Source organism: Mus musculus, chromosome 9 (assembly GCF_000001635.26).
Source record: "Mus musculus strain C57BL/6J chromosome 9, GRCm38.p6 C57BL/6J".
Classification (NCBI taxonomy): domain Eukaryota; kingdom Metazoa; phylum Chordata; class Mammalia; order Rodentia; family Muridae; genus Mus; species Mus musculus.
The window spans coordinates 92,299,573-92,322,579 of NC_000075.6; the positions used below are offsets into that span (position 1 = coordinate 92,299,573).

General features: G+C 37.2%; 1 protein-coding gene across 4 annotated transcripts in view; it reads left to right on the forward strand.

Moving 5' to 3' along the window:
* Positions 1-9,753: 9,753 nt before the first annotated feature.
* 1700057G04Rik (RIKEN cDNA 1700057G04 gene) overlaps positions 9,754-23,007 on the forward strand; it is a 48,551-nt gene continuing 35,297 nt past the window's right edge. The window contains exon 1 of one of the 4 annotated variants that reach the window (XM_011242838.2): positions 9,754-9,860. The gene's annotated coding sequence lies outside the window, so the exon portion shown is untranslated. The remainder of the gene's footprint in view (positions 9,861-23,007) is intronic. The other 3 variants (XM_011242837.2, XR_001779073.1, NM_001033184.3) reach the window with 3 other exon arrangements.

A 23,007-nucleotide genomic window follows, 5' to 3' on the forward strand; every position in this document is an offset into this window, starting at 1 on the left:
GAAAATGTGATTTTAGCAGTGGATGCTGAGTTTATATCATTAAGAGACTGAAGTTTTTCTATATGGCAGGGTTAGAGAACACACAGTGGGATATTTTGAGGCACAAATTTATTTTGTTCTGGTGCATGTAAATGTTTGAGAATTAGTTCTAGGAAACATTTCAATGTTAGTTACACATTGCCAGTGAAACAAGTCATGCAGGAATAATGCAGTGAAATTCCTTCTTACCGGAACTTCCAAGTAAGTTGGATGTCAGTTGATTTCATATCCTTTATAGTCCCTACTCATAAGAGGATATACTAGACTGTGTCATTTATGAATTGCAGGTATTTATTTCTTACAAGTTTGAAGACTGAAGTACAGTGTGAAGGTCACAGCTGAGTCAGTGTCCCGAGAGTCCCATCTCAGTGATCCTGTCATCACCTTATTGCTATATCATTCAATGCTGAACTGCATAGTGGGGCAAAAGTGGCCTGATTAGTTCCTGCAATACTTTTATAGAGACACCTAATCCCATTCACAAGAGTGATGCCTTCATCATTTAATCACGCCCTAAATAGTCCTCCTCTTCATCCTTTAGGCTTCAACATAAGAAACTTACGTGGGACATATGTAATCTACAACAGGATGCCATTACATCCAAAAATTCATATATAATGTATATATACATTGCATCTTTACAATTATTAAATTCTCAGACCATTACCCAGCATCAACTCTAAAGTCTGTTTGCGTCTTTCAAGTAAGTGTCATCTGCAGCAAACAAGGATAATACTTTAGATGTAATTCTTCCAGAGGGCAAATTCCCTTATGTGAATCCAAAAGGTCAAACAAGTTCTATACTCCAAAATAAAGAAAAGAAATATAGGAGGGAACATGGTTCTCAGTAAGTCCAATCATTGGAGATTAAGACTTGATAATAAACTTCTTATCTTTCTGCCTTCTGCATGCCCTTGGAAGGGTCTGGGTCTTCAAGGCTCCAGGAAAGCATGTCCTATGGATTTATTGGAAACATCTCAGGCTGCAGTTTTTATATGATTTTCAGTTAGATCCTATACTTGTCATCCCTTCCAGTTGGAGTTGCAGGCTCTATACTTCTGGGGTTCTGGGAGCATAGTAGCTCTTGGGACCTCATTTCTATATTATAGCTTCAAGGAACAGTATACCAGTGAAAGCCCATTACAGGGGCTTCTACTCCATGACTCCACATGTCTTTGTCTGCCCATGCTTCACCTGGAGTCCAGAGGAAGCTACCCATAACTTCAGAGTTGTGAAGAAGATACAACAACAGAATCAGCACCACATGAATATCCCTCATAGTTATTTTTATGCCATTAGGAGTGCCATCCCAGGACATGAAACCCCATTTGAGCCACATGTGGGACATTCAAAGAGCAGTACACCAGAATGCTCAGGAGCCAAGACCTGCAGCAGTACAGGATGTAAAGTCTCAAGCTTCCATAGGCCCCTCAGACCCTTCAGGCCCCTCAGGGCCCTCTCTTGACTACGGTACTTGAGTCTCTGATGGAAGTGGCAGCAATATATGTGCCTTTTGATTATAATACCTACCTTTAATGTGTTTCTCTATTTACATGTTTTTGCTATAATCCACCCGCAAAAGCCAGTGCTTTGCTGGGATGTTTTTCTTCTATTAAATAGTGTTTTACTTGAAGGGTTTGCATTTTATCAGACACAAACACATTTCTGTCAATGTTTGTTACTTTGTGAGAAGTTGGACTTTTCTCTCAGTGCCAATAGCCAGTTCCTCATTTTTGTTAAGATATTTTTGTCTTTCATCATCCTTTTCCTTCACTGTTCAACTTTCTAACATGAAAAGTCCACTACAGCTCCCCTCTCCTCTTAATCATTACCAGATAACCATGCAGACAAACGTTTACCTACAGTTGCAAAGTGACCCTATGGCTTTTAAGCCTTGATTACAGCAGTACCACGGTCTCCAGTGCAATTGTGAGAGGAAGATATTATTATCAACTCGATTAAACCTAGAACCACCTGGTAAGGGGTTCTCAATAAAGAGTTGTCTATCTTACATTGGTTTGTGGGTATGTCTGTGAAGGGGATGGGCTTTTATTCTTATTAATACCATGTTTTTATTCCTTATAACATATTTTGGTCATATTCTTTCCCCTTATTTAATTCCTCCCAGATCTTCCTCACCATTGTTCACACCTAACTTTATGTTCTTTCTCTCTCAGAGGAACCTCCCCCTCCCACAGCCCTTCATACACAAAAGAATGTTTTTTGTTTGTTTGTTTGTTTTGTCTGTTTTGGGTTTTTTTTGCCCACTGTGAGTGGTGCCATTCCCTAGGTAGGGGATTGTGAACTGTATGAGTAAGAAGTTTGAGTTGAGTACAAGCAAACAACCAGGTGAGCTTGCATGCATTTATTTTTTTCTGCTCTTGACTGTGGATGTGACCAAGGCTTCAAATTCTTGCCACTGAAACTTTCCCATAAGGATCAACTATATAGGACCTATGAGCTGAAAAAACAAATAAACAAAAAATCAAAACCAAACAAACAGAAAAACCTATTTCTCTCCTAAGTTACTAAGATACCAATGTTTGTTTCTGTTCCACTAGTGACACTGCAGCCACATACAACAGATTAAGTCTTTTATAAACAGAAAAACAAAATCTGCACAGACTTGGAAATGAAAGTTCCTATTGTGAGAGACACCCCTACACCTTTGGCTTCCTAGAGAAGTCTTTGTGATATGCATTCATATGATAGAAGAATTAATAACAGATAAATATTGTATTTCACATGATAGAATAGAGTATCACTAACTCCCATTCTTAAAGGTGGAATCTCTAGGACTTAATTACTTACTAATTGTTCTCTATCTCTGTCTCTGTCTGTGTCCATATTCTCTCTCTCTCTCTCTCTCTCTCTCTGTCTGTCTGTCTCTCTCTCTATCTTCTTTTCCTATTTTTGAGATTATAACTTTATCATCTCCCTTGTTCCTATTCTCCCTCCAAACCTCCCCAGATACCCCTCCCTGCTCTTCTTCAAATCCATGACTTTCTTCTTTAATTATTCCTGCTTGCATACATGTATCTGTATATATAGTGACAATGTGTCACTAGACAACCTATTCGTGTGCTCTTCCCTGGGGAAGACCACCTCTCGCTTTGCTCAGCTGCCTGTAATTCTAACATAATGTTGAGGCCTCCATGGGCTTTTCCTTGCCCATTTTGACATATCCATTGGTGCCATCTTTGTTCAGCTCATATTCAGGCAGTCATATCGGTGGGAATTATGGGCGTAATTTCACACATTACTAGAAGACACAATAACAGCAAAGTCTCTGACCCACTGGTTCTTACAATCTTTCCACCAACTACTTCTGTGATAACCCTTGAGACTTCACTGTGGGGATATTTTGTAGATGTATCCATTAGGACTGGGCTCCACAACACACTAAATAGCCTCTCTTAAAAATGGCAAATTGTGTCCTAGATTAAAAATATTTGTCTCTTGGGACACAAATACCCCTCCAAAACAAAAGCAAACGAATACAAAACCCTACAAAGCATATTTATCTATTTCTATCTTATGTATTTTCTGCTATTTTCCCATTCTTATTTGCTTTGGTGATCACTTTTGTTATTTGTGAAGGAAATAGATCCACTTAATTTATAGGAATACATTTGTCCTATCCATTCATGATAACTCAAATAACAGATTAAAAAAAAAAAGTCAATTGACTTCTGAGGCGAAATCATTGGTAAACGGTCCCATAAAAAGTTTGTCCACCTGGCCATTGTTTGCAATACTTAACGCTATTTGTGGGACTAGGAAAGGTTGTTTCTTAGTGGGTATTTACAGATATCCAGTCGTGGAAGGAGTTTATTACTGAATCAGGATTTCTTTTTGTTGGCGGCAACTTAAACTAAGGAAGTTTTCCGTGGGAAGAGGAAGTGCAGGGGGCTTTTTACGCATTTACTCCCTGTCCTTTAACAGCCTATGGCTTTCCATACTCATGATAGATTCCTGTTTTATGACACCTGACATGATATTGGAAGTTTCACTTTAACTTTTCATTCCACTTTTGGCATTTCCAGCGATACATAGCATGCTTGCATTTCTTGTTTGGACATTCGAGGTTATGAATTTAAATGCCCGAGTAGAATAAATAATCTTTTTACATATTCAGTAATATTTTTCTACTGGTCTGCTTTATTCTTGCTAATTTGTAGAATAGTTTTCTGATTAGCAGACTGCTCATAAGTAATACACACTACAATTGTTTTCTTAGCTGTGTCTATTATTTTAACTGACTTGTAATGGCCTTTTAGTACAAAAATATAGTCATAATTACTAATTATTATTGAGTGTTTTACAGTTTGTTTGCCTGCTTTTGCTTCAAAAGCTTGTTTTTCCTATGTAGGTCATGAATTTGCTTCTCATATGATGTGAGTTGACATTGATTCTATTTTATACAATGGCGAATTTTCTCAATCTTAATAGGAGTTCATCTTTGTCATTGGTCTGTAATGCTGCTCCTGCCAATATCTGGATGCTCATAGGGATTTTCAGGTGGTGTGGAGACTGGTAATTTTTTGGTTTCCTCTCCCATTATTTTGTTTGTTTGTTTGTTTTGACTTATAGATCTGTAAATAAGTGCTGAGGTTTTTACATGAGATTTCATTTCATGTCAGTCTCCCCATCACCTACGGATGATAAAAGAGGCAAAAGGAAAAAACAAAAAGAGGTCATTCAATATCCTGCTAGGAACAACATGGTTTTAAGGCTGTACTAAATTACCTACTTATATACTAGCTTTACTTTTTTGTTCTACAAACAAGCAAATTACATCAGAGTAGGAAATAATCATAGAAGAAAGCATAAATCCTTAGAGGCATCATTTTATTATTAAGATAAATTACCTACACTATTTTAAAAATCCTACTTGAAATATAAAGTGAAGAGAAAAGTGAAGTGTAGATGAAATTGGGAGTGATGTGTATGTGATTTGTAGACTTGAAGAAGGGCTGCTCTATATGATTTGTTAGGAAATTTTATTTTACAGCCCTTATTTAATGTAAATGGAACCTAAAATGTTATGTGTTATAGATGGCATTGATATGAGACCAATGCTTCTAGTATTAGTGTAGGTTATCAGTTTTATACACAGGCAAATTAAAGTAAGGTTTCATTAATGCAGCTTATTAATGTTAATTAAACATATCTACGTATATATATATATATATATATATATATATTACATAACAATTTAACATTAATATATATTATACAATATATACATTAAACACACACACTATTCCCAGGGATAAAGAGACTTATACATTCTACATTTGGACTTCATATTGTATTAAGCACATATGCACTGTAAACATTTCACTATAGTCACCCAATGATAATATCATGTTTGTTCTGAGTTAACCTTTACCCTACAAGATCTCGATAGTGGTGTGATGATCAGTAGCATTGGCAGACTGTGTGAACCCCATTCCAGAGAAACCACCCTGAGGGAGAGAGAGCAGCAGAAGAGAGGCAGCTCCATGGATCTCAGCAACAAGGCTAATCTGACTCAGGATGCGAATGAACGTAATGCTTGGCTCTCTGTGTTCCAATTCACCCTAAAGTGTGTTACCAGGGGAGAAAAGAAGGAAGGCGGAGCTAGAGGACTGTTAACCTGTCTTTCCAGATTGCTGACTCAACAGCTTAAGTTTCAATTCCTGTTACAGTTCACCGGTGTTTGTGACGACGGGCCTCACAAACTCCAGTATTCTGTTACAGTTCCATCCCTTAAACAAAACTGAGAATGATGAAGTTGATTTCCTCATGACATCTGTAAACGAGCTTGCAATGACCAGACCTCAAATATACTTTATTCTTAGCCTTGTGCCTATTCTCGGGCTAATTAGGCTTTGGATGGACAAGTAACAGACAAGCAGAGAATCTAGAAAAACAAATAATAGCAAACCATTTTCCCAGGGAGACTCCATGAGCTGAGCTCTCTGGCTCATGCTCCAGCCATGACTCGGATTGACAGTTTATGCCTCAGGACCTGAATTCAAAAGCTGTTGTGCCCTTATTGAGAGCCCCAAAAGACCACCAAGGAGCCGATTCTAAGGCAATCACAGCTAGGGTCTTTATTCAAGCTCGAGCTCGGGCCACACTATTGTCACTGACACAGCCTGACAGGAGGGTGTAGCACCCCACCCCCCTGAGTCCAGTCTCAAGGAAGCATCTATAGAGGCAAGCAAGGGAGCGAGGGCATTTCCAGCTTGGCACACGTCAGATTGGGCGGGGGAGCTATTAATGGAATTTGTTGACTTTTAAAATGATTGGCTGGTGCTGGGAGCCAAACCATAAACTTTCATAAGTAAATATCTTTAGGTACAACTGTAACTTCTGCTTTCTTCCTGATTGGTGGTTGTTAGGGAGTGACCTGGAGGCCAATGCTAGGTCCAGGCCAGGTGTTTAACACGTTCAGCCTTAGGTGAGGTTCTCTAAGATGGAGCCTGAACCCAAGACGGAGTTGGTCTGATCTCTCAAAGCAACTTGTACCAAGTGCTATGTCTTTATCACATTTACTCAGGCCACTGTACATGTGGACTTCTTTGGAAAGCCAATGAAATTTCCACAGGGAAAAAAAAAATCCTCCTGCTCATAGACCCAAACAAAGTAAGCACGAGGCCAACAGAACAATTCAGCAAAATGATTATCTGTGCTGTACATGGCTTTGACACCTTTTCCTGGAACTCATTTTGGTTGATGTCCTGAACCAGCTAGTTAGGGCTCATGACTCAGCTACCATACCAGCAGCAGGTTGGGTTAAATGCCCAGTGTGCAGGAGCACCATTCTCCAGGTCAGGAAAGCAGGAGCCACAGTCAGCTTATGCTGGTGTGTCCCAGACTAATGCAAGCCCCTCCCCTGCAAACTGCCTAACAGGTTATCAAAACTACCTACCTGCCGAGGTATAAAGTACATGCTCTCCAATGCCAAGAACATTATAGGGTCTTGGGAATCTGAGAGGTTGAAGGGAGTGGAAGAATTCTTAGCAGATAAGACATGCTTCATTCACCAACACACAAACCACTAGACAAGTAAACAATGGCAGCACATGGACACACACCAGTCGACACACACCTACATATTCAGGCCCGCACACAATAGGTGGGGACACATAGACCTTTAGCCATTGGCTGGCAGAAGCCCAAATCACACACCTCTGACCTTAAAGCTATATTCACACAAAAGTAGTATTTTTTCCCAAGAATTGTCATTTAACATATTATATCACCCTTTACTGTTAGATATCCAGATATCTGAGTTAGCTGCTGTGATAGTTTAAGTGAGAATAGATCATGTACCCTCATATATGTGGATACTTGGTTCCAGGAGGTTAGAACAATTAGAGAGAGATTGGGAGGTGTGGACTTGCTGCAGAAGGTGTGTCACTAAGGTGTTGGTGTTGGTGTTGGTGTTGGTGGGGTGGCCTTGAGGTTTTGAGGTTTCAAATGAATTATGTTATTCTCTCTCTCTCTCTCTCTCTCTCTCTCTCTCTCTCTCTCCTCTTCCTCCTCTTCCACCTCTTCCACCTCTTCCTACTCTTCCTCCTCCTCCTCCTCTTTGCTTCCTACTTGTAGATCAAAATGCAGGCTCTCAGCTGTTTCTTCAATCTGCTGCCACCAACTAGCCTTTTGAAGTTGTAAGTCTTGTTAGCACTAAGCTGATGCACGGTCCCCTGAATGTCCAGTAGTAGCCCTGTTGCCTGAGTATCTAATTATAAACTGCCCCTTGAGGATGTTTTGTTCCGTGTACAGGGCTGTTGTCACACCAAAAAACTGCTTCCTATAAACTGGTGATTTATGAACAAAATTGAAAAACTTTAGACAATTTCTTAAGTACCAGCATTTTTTCCTGTTTAAGAGTGGAGATATTTCCTGTGCACTAAACCTATTCTTCAGTATCTCAAGGCTTACCTTATCTGATTTGTCCCCTGACTTTCAATGTCACAGGTAGACAAAGATCTTACTTTCAACTTTCAACTCTTCTGTACCTTTTGCTTTAAAACTGTTAGCTCAGATATTTAACCTCACTACACCTAACTCCTCTTTGAATACGTAAACAAGTTCTCTGACTGATAAGTACACAACTCTCTGCTGAATCCTGACAATCCATCTGCCTGCTGGACATTCCAAAAGCAGCTATTTAATTGGGGTTAACCTTAAAGGCATCCATAGCCACTCTAAGGGCAGATACACATGGAGGAGGAAATTGCTCACTTCATGGTAACCAGAAAGCAGTCAGAGAGGGGGAAGGGAAAGTTCACTATTTGTAGGGGTACGCCAATTACTTCTTCCAATTCTGGTCAACCTCCCACCTTCTCTAGGTAATGGCACTAAGTTATGAATCAATCAACGATGAAGCCTTTATCATTTAATTCTCAATGCATGATTCATTTCCTGAGGAAAAATCCTTCAAAACATGAACGTTTTGGGGAGACACTTAATATTTAAACTATAATAAACATACTTAGGATGTTTAGCATTTTTTTATGTCACATTCAATGTAAATTTCTAAGATTTATTTTGTATATGTGGGATTTTTAATTTGTTCAAACTACTTGTTGATGCATTTTTCTACTAATCTTTATATAGCCACAGTTCATGTCTTGAGAACTTCTTCCTAAGCAGGAATGAGTGGGTTGGTGAGCAGGGGGAAGGGGAAGGAAATAAGGGGTTTTCGGAGGGGAAACCAGGAAAGGGCATAGCATTTGAAATGTAAATAAAGAAAATATCTAGTAATAATAATAATAATAATAAAGAACTTCTTCCTAGATAGCACAAGGATGCCAACCTTCACCATCTCTCCCTTGGGTAATGTTCTGGTAAAATAAAAACTTTAAATCAAAAAATAAGCGAATGTTTTTACCCTTACAGATGTTTGTTTTGTGTATTTGGAAAGAATATTTGGGAGTCCTTTCAAAGAGTAGCCTTCTTTTAAGGAGAATTTAAAGTATATTAAGCTATAAATTTGAATCTTAGTATTATTGACAGAGGAACATAGTCTTTTAAATCCCAAGTAGAAGACATGTGGAAAGAGTGAAGACCAGAGGCATGTCTGACTTCAAGGGAACAATGTCTTCAAGACACAGCAGGGCAGCTGCACATATGAACTCACAGCAGTTGTGACCGCACACACTTACACACTTACAGGGGTGTAAGCACAAACCAGACCAAATCCCATCATGGAGAAAAGAGTAGAAAAGTAGAAAAGATCAATTATACCTTATAGCCATGGAGCTATTGGCAGTTATTATCTTCTGGGGCGAAAAAAGGAATTGTATCAGAGTGTAGCCTCTGGTAAGTCGACCATGCTCTAGTGGGGGGAAAAAAAACCACATCAAGACTATTTGGGTAACAAGACTTGCTGTTATAGGATAAATAAATAAGTAAGTAAATAAATACAAATAAACAAACCAAAAAATTGGGTGGATAAGAAAAAAGGGATTGAATCTGTACACACTTGCAGAAGGAGGGATAAATATGATCTAAACACTGTATGAAACTCTCAAAGATCTAATAATAATGATAATAATAGAAGATAATATTATCTAACAAACATTTCTCTGTTTACACAGGTAGTATATTTCTTCAGAGACTATTTCTTTAGAAGAATAATGATCCATGTACAGTTCTATAAATACTCTGAGATCTATAGAACTAGTGAGCTTCTAGGTTCGGAATGGAATGTTAATTGTTGTAGCTGCTTACATCTCCACATTCTGGACCTTTCCTAATAATAACATAACTACTGGAGTGTAAGACAGATGAAGGCCAGTCTTCCATCCATAACCTCTAAGGTAGCCATTTCATAACTATCTTTCAGACACTGTTGTCCTTTGGAATTTTGATGATCATAACTGACTATAACTACATTTTTGCCTAGGATCTCATTTATATCTGCCTGTCTAACTCATATCAGGTGTATTGGGTGATGTGGGCCATTAAAACAAGACCATATCATGGTGGGCTATAAGAGTAGAAAACTACTTCTCACAGTCTAGAGGCTGAGATTTGACGTCTGATGAAACCTGGCTCCCTCATAGTCTTGACTTTTTAATATTTTTTCTTCATAAATCAATCACTTTATGAGTTTCATTTCTTACTATTTGGCAGACAAATATTCAGGCCATTAAACTAAAAAGCTATTCTTGAGACAAAAGACTTCAAATTTGAGTTGATGCTTCATTGATGTTGGTGTGATATTGGTGAAGATCTTGACATTTTTGGAGATATTGACTAATATTCTGAGTTCTTGAGCTTCTGCTTTGTGATTTCGTGTCTTTATTAGGAATCAGGTTTTTATAGTTCTATATAGAACTATAAGAGTCAAATATTCTAGTTGGATTATAACAAATGCCTCCAAACCCATTTTGCTACTGACATACAAATATATGTGAAACTTACATGACCCTCAAGAGGCCTTAAGTTTTCCTACCCTCTTTTCAAACTGTTCATACGCATGTCAAAATCTGTCATGTGCTCCTGTTCTCCCCTTCTTTCTTGGAACACGTGGATTCATTTCATAGATGTCTCATTTATCAGTCTCAGTGAAAAGATATTTCTAAGGCTCATATTTTAATCTTTAAAACTAGGGTGAATGCTTGACCTGGAAATGATTTGGACGTTCTCACTTTACATCAACAGTGAATGTTTTCAGAGATAAGATACTTCAAAAGTATGTGATCATATAACCAGAATCTGAGCCAGAGGCCCAATTCAGGAGTTCCAACATAAAAAGTCTAGGTTTTGGTATTAAGAAAATAAACAGAAAGTAATGATGAGGACTCAAGAGTGAATTTTATGCAAAACATACACTTTGGAAAGGGAGAAAATTAAATATCTGAGCACATCTTTGGGATAGTTACAAACTTTATCATTAAAGAGAAGACCAATTGGACAGACAGTGAGAAGTGTACATTGTTAAGCAGTCTTGATCAACCTGTGGTCTGGTGATGATTATCTCAGTTTTGGTTTCGCAGAGTGCTTCTAATGAAGTGTTTTAATAAGACAAGCTAGATCTAGAAAATTATTGCTCCTACTGTGTCTAAGAATTTCTCATCCTGGGTTTAGGACATGACTGGTTGCTTCTATGGGACATTTCTACAATGCAGAGCTAGATAATACTAAAGCCAAAAGCAAAGTACTAGAGCTACTATTATCTTTGTGCTATAAATCTTGAAGGAGAAAGAAAGATGTTAGATTCCACAAGTGTAGAAGATATCTATAAATTATTGGCATATTTTTGTACAGAACTCCACAAACTTACCCCAAAGTAAAGATAGAAATGAAATTAGGAGTGCCAAGGTTTTTTCCTGCTTCTATCTACACTATGGGCTAAGTAAAAAGTTATTTTTTTTAGTAATATCGGGTTCCTAGATGTTTATTAATAGTCTCACGGAATAAAGTCAAAATTTCTCCAACATTAAAAAAATTATCTCTGAGAGATAATGTGAAATCCATACTTTTATTTGAATATTTTAATGGAAATAACTGTGTGATTGTTGATATCCTTTAAGTAAAGAATAGGTCTTTGAAGAAATTTAAAAAAAAATGTTCTAGAATTAAATATAAAAGAAAATACAATCTATCTATGGGATGCAAGGAAGGAAATCCTGAGAGAAAAGTTTACTGTAATGTGGTGGTTTGAACAGGAATGGCCTGCATAAACTCATATTTGAACGTTTGGTCCCAAATTAGTGGAACTCTTTGGGAAGGATTAGGAAATGTGGCCTGGTTGGAGGAGGTGTATCACTGGGGGTGGTTTTTGAGGTTTAAAATGCCCATGGTATTACTTGTTAAGGCTCTCTTTCTAGTATATAGATCAGACCTAAGTCCTCAACTACTCCTCTAGCATCATGTTCCTACACCATGATGGTCATAAGCTTACCCTCCAAAGTATAAGTCCCCAATAAAGCTCTTTCTCTCTAAGTTTTTTTCAGGTATGGTGATGTTATTTTAACGGCAATAAAAAAGTAACTAAGACAAGCACTAAATCCCAGCATTACATTCTCAGAGAGATATCAAATGAACAATTTGTTGATGCTTCTTAATGTATTATAAGAAACAACATCAAACAAACTATAACTGTAGAAGACAGGAAAAAAGATCAGGGCATAAATCAGTGAAAACAAAACAAAAAAGCAAGGAAAGTAGTCAACAGAAAGAGTCTTTTAATGAGTAGTTTCTATAAAAAGTAAAAAGGGGTTGTAGAGTTCTCTCAGAAGTTATAAGCACTTGTTTCTTTTGCAGAGGACCCAGGTTTGTTTCTCAGCCCCCAAAGCCACTCTTAACTGTTGTCCAGGGTATCTGACACTCTCTTCTGATCTCAGGCACTAAGCATGCATGTGTTGCATATACATATATGTGTCAAAACACTCATACATATAAAATAGGATGAATCTAAAAATATGTTAAGATAATTAAGACTTTATTCAAATTAAAAAGCAAAAAGAGCCAAATAAATAACATTTTAGAGAATTAAAAAGAGACATTACAACAGAAACTAATAAAATTTAGAAAATAATGATGACATTTCTTTAAAGCTTATATTTTTGTGTGTATATACATACACACATGCATACATGTAAATCTGTTTTTAAAAAAAATCAAATCAAATCACCAGTACTAGTCATGAGAAACTCCTTTTTGAGTCATTAGTCAGAAGAATTCAAGAGACTCTCCAAACAACGCAGGCTCTTTTGCTCTTTGGTGGCCTCTAAGAGGTTAACAGTAAATTCTTTTTGCTAAAGACATCAAGTACTGTGGGCCCAGGACTTGGAGGATGCAAGCTGGATCTGGCCAGACAGCCTCCTTCCTGAAGACTAAGTTTTATAGTCCCTGAATGGGCTATTTAAACTACCAAGGCAGACATGAAACCAATAATCCTAGTCAATTTGTGAAGCCTATGAAGTACAAAATAATCATCATGACAAGATGTCTCTAAAGGTGCAATGGTGGCATTCATATCTTGGTGCTAACCAATAGTTGTCTAATTGGATTTAAGACCCACTCTGCATAAAGCAATTCATGGCTAGTACTTGAAACCTGGACAGTTTTCCAGAGCTAGAGATGACATGGAGGAGAACAAATGACTGCCACTTTACCAAACAAGCATGGTTCCTAAAAGGATTCTGAATACTCATTCTTATATCCACAGATAAACATAGCTTCCATCACTTACTAAAAGAGAGTTGGTACAACAAAGGATCTTTTCAACAGACAGACCATTACAGAAAATAACAACTGATAAGATACAAGAAACAATTGACTATGTCTGTCTATCTATAATGGGAATATCTTACAACACAGCTCCTGTTTCTAAGGCTCAGTTAGATTAAAAGCAAAATGAGAGCTATAGCAAATAATCTTCCAATTAGTAAAGGGCCTTGTACAGACGGATTCACTATTGAGTTATCAGACCTTTAAAGGATAACTTAAATCAATGCTTCTCAAATTATTCTGTCAAATTAAAAAAGAAAGTGGGGACACTTCCAAATTATTTCTACAAAATGTTCCCTGACAAGAAAAGCTTACATTGTCAAGAAAAGCTGGTAGATACAATACAAGAACCATAGAGCAATTTTTAACTCCCCTGACTACTTGAAGTGAGATTTTTTTCATTTCTTCTATTTTATATTTTGTTAGTCTATGGTTCTTGAGGGAAGCATTACCACCTCAAGTAACATTATTTCATTTAAAATATGCATATGTGTATATACATTCATATGTATTATATGTAATTTCAGGTAAACATGAAATGTCATGATTCCTTATAGCCTTTCGAGTGTCTATAGTGCTTCATATGACTCCTTTCCTCTGCTGTTCCAGTACTGACCTTCTATTTCTCTCAATTGAAATCCTAGCCCATTTTTCATTTCTCCTTCCTTATCACCTCTTTCTTCCTCTGCCCATCACTAGTGCTTCCCACTATAATTCTTTTTATTTTTTTATCTTGTGGTGGTTCCAGATTATATAATCACATCGGAAGTTTTGAAGATAAGAAACAAAAATGAGAAAGCATGTATGGTATTTGCTCCTATGGCTCTGGGTTACCCCATTCAATAGATTCTCTAGTTATATCCACATGCCTGCAAATTCCATTTTTCCTTATAGCTGAATAGTGTTCCATCATTTATATGCGACATGGTTTTGTTATCTCTTCACAAGCTGAAGGTTGTTTACTTTATTTCCATTTCCTTGCTATTGTGACTAGAATGTCAATGAACATGGCTGAGCAAGTGTCTGTGGTAAAGGATGCTTCATCCTTTGAGCGCATTCTGTGGGATAGTGTTGCTGGTGCATACGGTAGTTTAAGTTTAGCTTTTGAGAATTTTCCCCTGGTTTCCAGACTGATTTTCCTAATATGTACAACAATTTACAACCCAAAATAGTGAAGGACATTTCCCCTCTTCCCCACCTTATTTGAATGTATTTGTTTTCAGTCATTTTGTTATCTTAGGTATTCTAAGTGGTGTATGACAAAAACCTCAAAGTTGTTTTGGTTTTCATTTCCTGTAACTCATAAGAACAATATAGACCTTTTGAAATACTCCTTAGTCATTTTCTTTCCAACACCTCCTTCTCTTCCTCCTCCTTCTCATTATAATTATCATATAATAATTATTATTACTATTACTATTATGTCTCAGTATTTGCTGGCCTTAAATCCTGGGCAAATGCAGCCATATTCAGAAAGTCTTTTCCTATACTTCTGTGTTTCAGTATCCAGCTTATGTTTTATTCTCGTGGTTTCAGTATTTCAGGTTTCAGATTGAGGTCTTTGACTCATTTGAAACTAAGTTTTGAGTACACTGATCAATAATCCTCAAATTTTATTCTACAGACATCCAACATTTCCAGTAAGTATCTGTGTTTGTGAATGATGCTCTCTTCTCTAGTATATGATTCTGGAATCTTTGTCAATAATTATGTAGCTGTACTTATATGTATTAATGCTCTACTCTTTGAAGTTTCTATTTTGTTCCATTGAACTTTATTTCTGCTTTGAATACATGTCATATTATTTTTATTACAATAATTCTGATATATACCTTGAAATTGGAATGGTAATCCCTCTACCAATGTTGTTCTCTCTGTTTCTGTCTGTCTCTCCCTCATTCTCTCTCTCTCTCTCTCTCTCTCTCTCTCTCTCTCCCTCCCTCCCTCCCTCTCTCTCTCTCCTCCTTCTCCCTCTTCCTCTTCCTCTTCTCTTTCTTTCCCACAGGATCACTTTGACTCATGGGAATTTTTTTTGTGATGCTAAATGAATTTTAGGATTTTTAATATTTCTGTGAAAAAATGTTGGAATTTAGTCTTGGACTTCATTGAATCTGTAAATTGCTTTTAGTAGAACTCTCAAGTTTTTATATAGTAAGAATTCATGGTGGTCTTTCCATTTTCTACTGCCATTTTCTACATTTTTACTTCACTTCCATGGTTAGGCTTACTCCTAGATATTTATCTTCTTTTAGGCTATTGTAAGTAGGAATCCATCTGGCACAGCCAAATCTACTGAAAACATCAAGAGTCATGAAGCCAGCTCAGCTGCTTGACACAGTTCCAGCAAAGCTGATCAGATTGCTGCAATCACTGTCCTTCATTTTTTCTAATATTTGGTTTGTGGTCTTTGTGTGTTACATTCTTGGGGACTTTCTTCATTAGAATTGATTTTATGTCCTGAGAAAAATTGTACATGACTCTTTTTAGGAAAAAAAATCTAAAAATTAAGATGATCTGGCCACTATTTTGAAGTCTCCCTGTGCCCTGGAGATCATTGAGCAGGGGTAAGCACATAGATAGATGAAGCCATTACTCAGGAAATGTTCTTGAAGTATCAGCCCCTGAGCTAAATGCAAACAGTATAATTGATGTAGGGTAAACAGAGAGAACTGACAAACTTTGACTGGCCAGGAGAATAGGTTACAAATTCAAGGTCTTATTTTATTATAGACTTCGAGCTCTCTGAAAATGTAGTTTAAAGATAGGAGGACATGCAGGGTACAATCTGGAGAAATTAAACTCAGTAAATATGATAGATTTGACTAAAATAAACATTTCCTACTTTATAATGTAGATGATGAAGCATATAGGAAAAGAAGTTAGGTATTAGTATTTGCATTCATAGGAAGACTGGTTCAGATATTTTCTATTTGTTTGTAGTGCTTTCAGACTACAAATACTGCCAGCCTAAAAGTAGACTGTCATATAATACACTTGTTTGCTTTGGAGGAGGCATTCTTTATTTTTTTTTTCTTAGAAAGTTATTTTATTAGAATTTTAAACAGTTTAGAGACATTCTTCCTTTTTATTGGTTATTTATTTTATTTATATTTCAAATGTTGCACCTCTTCCCAGTTTCTTCTCCACAACCCCCACCCCACCTCATCCCGCCTCCCCCTGCCTCTATGAGGGTGCTCCCTCATCCACCCACCCACTCCTGCCTCACTGCCTACCATCCCCCTATGCTGGGGCACTGAGTCTCCACAAGACCAAGGGCCTCCCTGTCTTTGATGTCAGATAAGGCCACCCTCTGCTACATATGCAGCTGAAGCCATGGGTCCCTCCATGTGTACTCTTTGGTTGGTGGTTTAGTCCCTGGAAGCTCTGGCAGTCCAGTTAGTTGATATTGTTGTTCTTCCTATAGGGATGCAAATCCCTTCAGCATCTTCAGTTCTTCCCCTAATTCTTTAATTGGGGTCTCCATGCTCAGTCCAATAGTTGGCTGTGAGCATCCACATCTGTACTGGTCAGATGCTGGCAGAGCTTCTCAGGGGACTATTATGCCAGGCTCCTGACAGCAAACACTTCTTAGCATCAACAATAGTGTCTGGCTTTGGAATCTGCAGATGGAATAGATTCCCTAGGTGGGGCAGTCTCTGGATGGCCTTTCTTTCAGTTTCTGCTTCACTCTTTGTCCCTGCATTTCCTTTAGACAGGAGCAATTCTGGGTTAAAATTTGGAGAAGGAGACATTCTTTGGATTCCTTACATTGGAATTACAGGGCTAATAATAAGAATAAAATCTGTTTGTATTTTCTACTTATGACTGAATGTGTAACCATTAACATGTAATGAGAAATCAAATACATAATCTGTTCCACTTGGGTAATCATTTGTCTTTCTTCTGTGAAACTTGTATAAATAAAGAAACACTTGGTTGATAGTCATTGAAAGTAGCAGAAATGGCCTCATTGCTAATAGTCAGAGCCATAGAAAATGATTGGTAGCAAGTCAGAGCTGCTAAATTCCCTTAAACATTGCCTGATTCACTTTCTCCCCCTTGCAGACTCTTTATCTCCTCTTGATATCTGGTAAGGAATGACCTAAAACTCTAGGGGAAGGCGCCTTCCACGGAAGGCCCCTGGCATGTATCCATGAACTCCGTCTTGCTACATTTGTGTTGGGTGTATTAAAAGGCTCCTGCTTTTGAGAGTTAGTTTTATATCCTGCTAAAATCACTGATCATTTCTAAAAGTTTTCCTCTGAAATTCTATGGATCCTTTATGTGTAGTAGCATATATTCTGCAAATCAGAATTGATTTCTTCTTTCTCTTACTTGCATTCCTTTACTTTCCTTTTCTTGCCTTACTGCTCTATCTAGTTCCTTGATCAATATATTGAGAGTAGGGATAGCTGACAGCCCTATCATGCTCCAAGTTTTAATGGAATTGCTTCAAGGTTTTCTCCATTTAGAATGATGTTAACTAGGAGTTTTTATATGTAGCCTTCCGTATGTTGAGGCACGTTCCTTTATGTTCTACTTTCTCTAGGATTTTCATCATGAAGGCATGTTGGATTTTGCCACTTTCTGCAAAGATTGTGAAGAACATGTGATTGCTGTCCATAAATATCTTTATTTATTACAGTGTTTACATATGTTCAATTGTCCCTACATCTCTGGGATAAGTTGATAATGGTGGATGTATACTTAGCTGTTTACCTATATTCATTTCCCAAATATATCATTGTGGATTTTTACATCTAGGTTAATTAGAGACATTGGCCAGTAGTTGTTGTTGTTGTTATTATTATTATTACTACTACTACTGTTTGTCTTTATTTCCTTTGGTATTAGAGTAATGCTGATTTCATAGAAGAGGCTTAGAAGTTCTCCATTTGTGTTGTTTGCTTGTTCTCTTTCTTTCTTTCTTTCTTTCTTTCTTTCTTTCTTTCTTTCTTTCTCTCTTTCTCTCTTTCTTTAGTTTTTTGTTTGTTTCTTTTTTCTTTCCTTCTCTTGATTTAAGTACAGTTATCTGTAGATCTTCTGTGAAAATCTGGTAGATTTCTGCTGTGAATCCATCTTAGCCTGAGCTTTACATAGAAGACTTTTATTACTATTTTAATCTCATTTGTTCTGGGTCTGTTTAGATTGTTAATCTCTTCTTCATTTAACTTTGGTGGTTTCAATGAATCTAGATATTCTCCCAGTTCTTATAGATTTTCTGATTTAATGGAGTACAGGTTTCAAAATTATTCCCTTGTCATATTCTGAATTCTTTTAGTATTTGTTGTAATGGTTCCTGTTCATTTCTGATTCTGTCAATTTGGTCATCTCTTTCTTTTTTGTTGGTTAGGCCCAATGTCTGTGAATATTGTTTTTTTTTTTTTCTTTCCATTTTTTATTAGGTATTTAGCTCATTTACATTTCCAATGCTATACCAAAAGTCCCCCATACCCACCCACCCCACTCCCCTACCCGCCCACTCCCCCTTTTTGGCCCTGGCGTTCCCCTGTACTGGGGCATATAAAGTTTGCGTGTCCAATGGGCCTCTCTTTCCAGTGATGGCCGACTAGGCCATCTTTTGATACATATGCAGCTAGAGTCAAGAGCTCCGGGGTACTGGTTAGTTCATAATGTTGATCCACCTATAGGGTTGCAGATCCCTTTAGCTCCTTGGGTACTTTCTCTAGCTCCTCCATTGGGAGCCCTGTGATCCATCCATTAGCTGACTGTGAGCATCCACTTCTGTGTTTGCTAGGCCCCGGCATAGTCTCACAAGAGACATCTACTTCTGGGTCCTTTCGATAAAATCTTGCTAGTGTATGCAATGGTGTCAGCGTTTGGATGCTGATTATGGGGTGGATCCCTGGCTATGGCAGTCTCTACATGGTCCATCCGTTCATCTCAGCTCCAACTTTGTCTCTGTAACTCCTTCCAAGGGTGTTTTGTTCCCACTTCTAAGGAGGGGCATAGTGTCCACACTTCAGTCTTCATTTTTCTTGAGTTTCATGTGTTTAGGAAATTGTATCTTATATCTTGGGTATCCTAGGTTTTGAATATTGTTTTACTTTTGAAGAAACAGCTCTTATACTCATTGATTTTATGTATTAGTTTCTTTGTTTCTATTTCATTATTTCCTACTCTGATTTTAGTATCTCTCTCTTTTTTATTAACTGGAATTGGGTTTAATTTTTTTCATGGTTTTCCAAATTCTTGTCTTGTATCTCAAGTCATTTCTTTGTATTCATTTTTGCTTTTTTAGTATAAGTTCTTAAAGCTGTAAATTTCCCTAGTGGGACTACTGTTAATGTTTCCCAGACATTTTGTTGTGTTGGTTCCTCATTTTCATTTAATTCTAGGAGTTTTTAAATTTCTTGATTTATTTTTATCTTTTACCCATTTGCCATTCCCTAATGAACTGTTAAATCTCCATTAGTATGTGTGCTTACTATAGATTTATTAGCTGTTTATTTAAGGTTTTATTGCGTTATAGTCAGATAGGATACATAGAGTTTGTTTAAACTTTCTAAATTTATTAAGTTTTATTTTGTGTCCCAGAATGAGTCCTATTTTAGAGGAGAGTTCCATGGAATGCGGGATATAAAGTGTCTTTCTTGGTGCTTAGGTGAAGTATTCTGGGAATGTGTTAGGTTCATTTGATTATGACATCATTTAATTTTAATATTTCTCTATTAGATTTTTGTTCAGATGACCTACCTCTTGAGTAAGTGAGTTATTGAAGTCATTACTATTATTAGGTTGTTGTTAATCTCTCTTTATTTCCAGTATTAATTTTTTTAAAAAAGTGTTATGCGTCAGAATTTGGTTTATAGGTGTTTATGACTGTAATGTCTTTTTGGTGAGTTTTTCCCTTAACTAGGATGAGGCGTCTTTTATTATCTCTTGTAATTAGTTTTAGTTAAGTTTATTTTGTTAGATATTAGAACATCAATCCTAATTGTTTTACGGTCTATTTGCTTTGTATACATTTTTCACAGTTTTACTTTAAGGTGAAACTTAAGGTGAATTTCTTGTACATAATAAGCAGGTGATTTTTGTTTCTTAGCATATTCAGCCAGCCTGTGCCTTTTGATGAAAGTTGAAGCCATTAACAACTTAACTTATTATTGGAATGTGAGTTTTGATTACAGCCTTTTTATTTTGTTTATTTGTTTTATTTTGTTGCTTTGGTCTTCACTATACTTTGCTTGTTAGTAATCATAGCTTTGTTTATTTTCTTTTTTAAAAGATTTACTTATTTTTTGTATGTCATGTATATAGGTTCTCTGTTTTATATACATTTGCACACCAGAAAAAGTCATTGGATCCCATGTGAATACAGTTATAGACAGTTATGAACCACCATGTGGGTGCTGGTGGAATTGAACTCAGGATCTATAGAAGAGCAGCCAGTGCTCTTAACGTTTGAGCCATTCCCTCAGTGCTAATTTATTTTCTTACTGTAGTCTCTTTACTATGCTTATTCTTGTATTTCGCTAGAAGCATTGCTTCTAATGTTTTCTGTGGGGCTAATTTTGTGAACATATATTTTTTCAGTCTGTTTGCATCATGAAAAGCTTTTCTTTTTCCGTCAATGGTCATAGTTTTTCAGGGTATGGTAAACTTGGTTTGCCATCCTTGAATTTTCTGAACTTGAAGTCATTGTTCTAGGCTCTTCTGGCTTTCAAATTTTCTTTTGAGATATCAGCTACTATTCTTGAGGCTTTTTAATTTATATGTAATTCATGCTTTTCTTCTTCCTCTCTGTGCTTTCAGCTCATTATTTGTGCTCTTTAGTGTTTTAACTATGATATATAATGGGGATTTTCTTTTATGGTCTTGTCTACTTGATATTCTGTGTGGATCTTGTAGCAGACTGGGTAGGTCTTTCCTTTGTCTTGACAAATTGTCTTCTATGTTACTGTTGAAGATATGATCTTATTGTTTTGGGATTCTTCTTCATCTCTGCCTATAATATGAATGTGTGTGTGTGTTTGTTAGTTACCTGTTGTCACACAGCTCCTATATATTCCTTTGCTGTGACATAAATATTTTTTCTTTGCTTGTATAATATCACTTCTGCAATTTGTGTTTGAGTTTTTGTATTCTACTTTTGCTTGTTCCATACTGCTTATAATGCTCTGCCCCAAGGTTTCTAATTATTTTATTGAGCTTTTTTTATTCTCAATTCCATCTTCATTTCCACTTGACTTTGCTTCAATGTCTTTACTGAGTTTGTTTCTTAAGTCCTGCACTGCCTTTGTCATTTCCTTCAGCCTTATGGTCACGATTTTTTGGCATCACTCAGGTGTTTTACGGATCTCCATCTCTAAGGTAAGTGTACTGGCTAGTTTTGTGTCAACTTGACACAGCTGGAGTTATCACAGAGAAAGGAGCTTCAGTTGAGGAAATGCCTCCATGAGATCCAACTGTAAGGCATTTTCTTAATTAGTGATCAAGGGGGAAAGGCCCCTTGTGGGTGGGACCATCTCTGGGCTGGTAGTCTTGGGTTCTATAAGAGAGCAGGCTGAGCAAGCCAGGTGAGGCAAGCCAATAAAGAACATACCTCCATGACCTCTGCATCAGCTCCTGCTCCCTGACCTGCTTGAGTTCCAGTCCTGACTTCCTTTGGTGATGAACAGCAGCATGGAAGTATAAGCCGAATAAACCCTTTCCTCCCCAACTTGCTTCTTGGTCATGATGTTTGTGCAGGAATAGAAACCCTGACTAAGACAGTAAGTTAGGGCAATAAATGCATCAGAAGCAACAGGGGAATGCCACTGACTGGCTTGGTCGCTTTGCTTTCATCAATCTTACCTACCCGGGGTGGCACAATCAGCATTGGGCTGGGCCTTCCCACACCAACCATTAATCAGGAAAAATTCCCAACAAACTTGTCCTCAGGCAATGTGGATGGATGCATTTCTTAATTAAGATTCCCTCTCCCTAGATAATGCCTAGGTTCATGTGAAGTTGATAAACACCCAGCCAGGACCTGCTTCAGTGTCCTAGGATAAACATATGAAATATAGAATAGCCCAGAGAGTGTGGAAGAGGATATCAGGAATCCATGAAGAGCTAGAAAGGATGGAGCACACCATGTGGAGAAAATTGAATTACAAATGTCTGGAAAACCGAAAGCTATTTTGAATTTGTTCTCCTTATATTTGTTTTATTCTTAATCTCATCTGGTAGAGTTGGAGCTTTAGGGAATAATTAAGTTGGAAAAGAACTGCGAACATAAAACGGTGAAAATAAAATGTAAAGAGACAATATAGAACTCAAGCTAGGCAGATGCAGCTAATCTTAACAAAAGCCCTGAAAGATTCCACGTTCAGGTCTATCCAGATCTAATTAGAAATGGCTGTAAGCACGAGCTACATTTGTTTGGGTGGTAATTACCTTCTTATTGGCATTTAAATGATCCAAGCTATATTTAGACTACAGCATTACTGTGGTTAGAATCACGGAGAGACTGACAAACTCACAAGTGAACAAGTTTCCCCAGAACGTGGACCTTGAGGTCTTCAGGATCAAGGTTTACAGATGCTTTAATAGCACGAATGATGTAAAGATGAGGGGACGCAGAGTTGCTCTTCCTTTCATTATGTGACACCAAGAATGAGGGAAACAGTGTTAGTATTTTGTCAGTCCTTTCCAAGTTTCTAATATGGCTGTTTTAAAGCAAAACACAAAAATACTTGATAATAAATTAGTGTCCTAGCT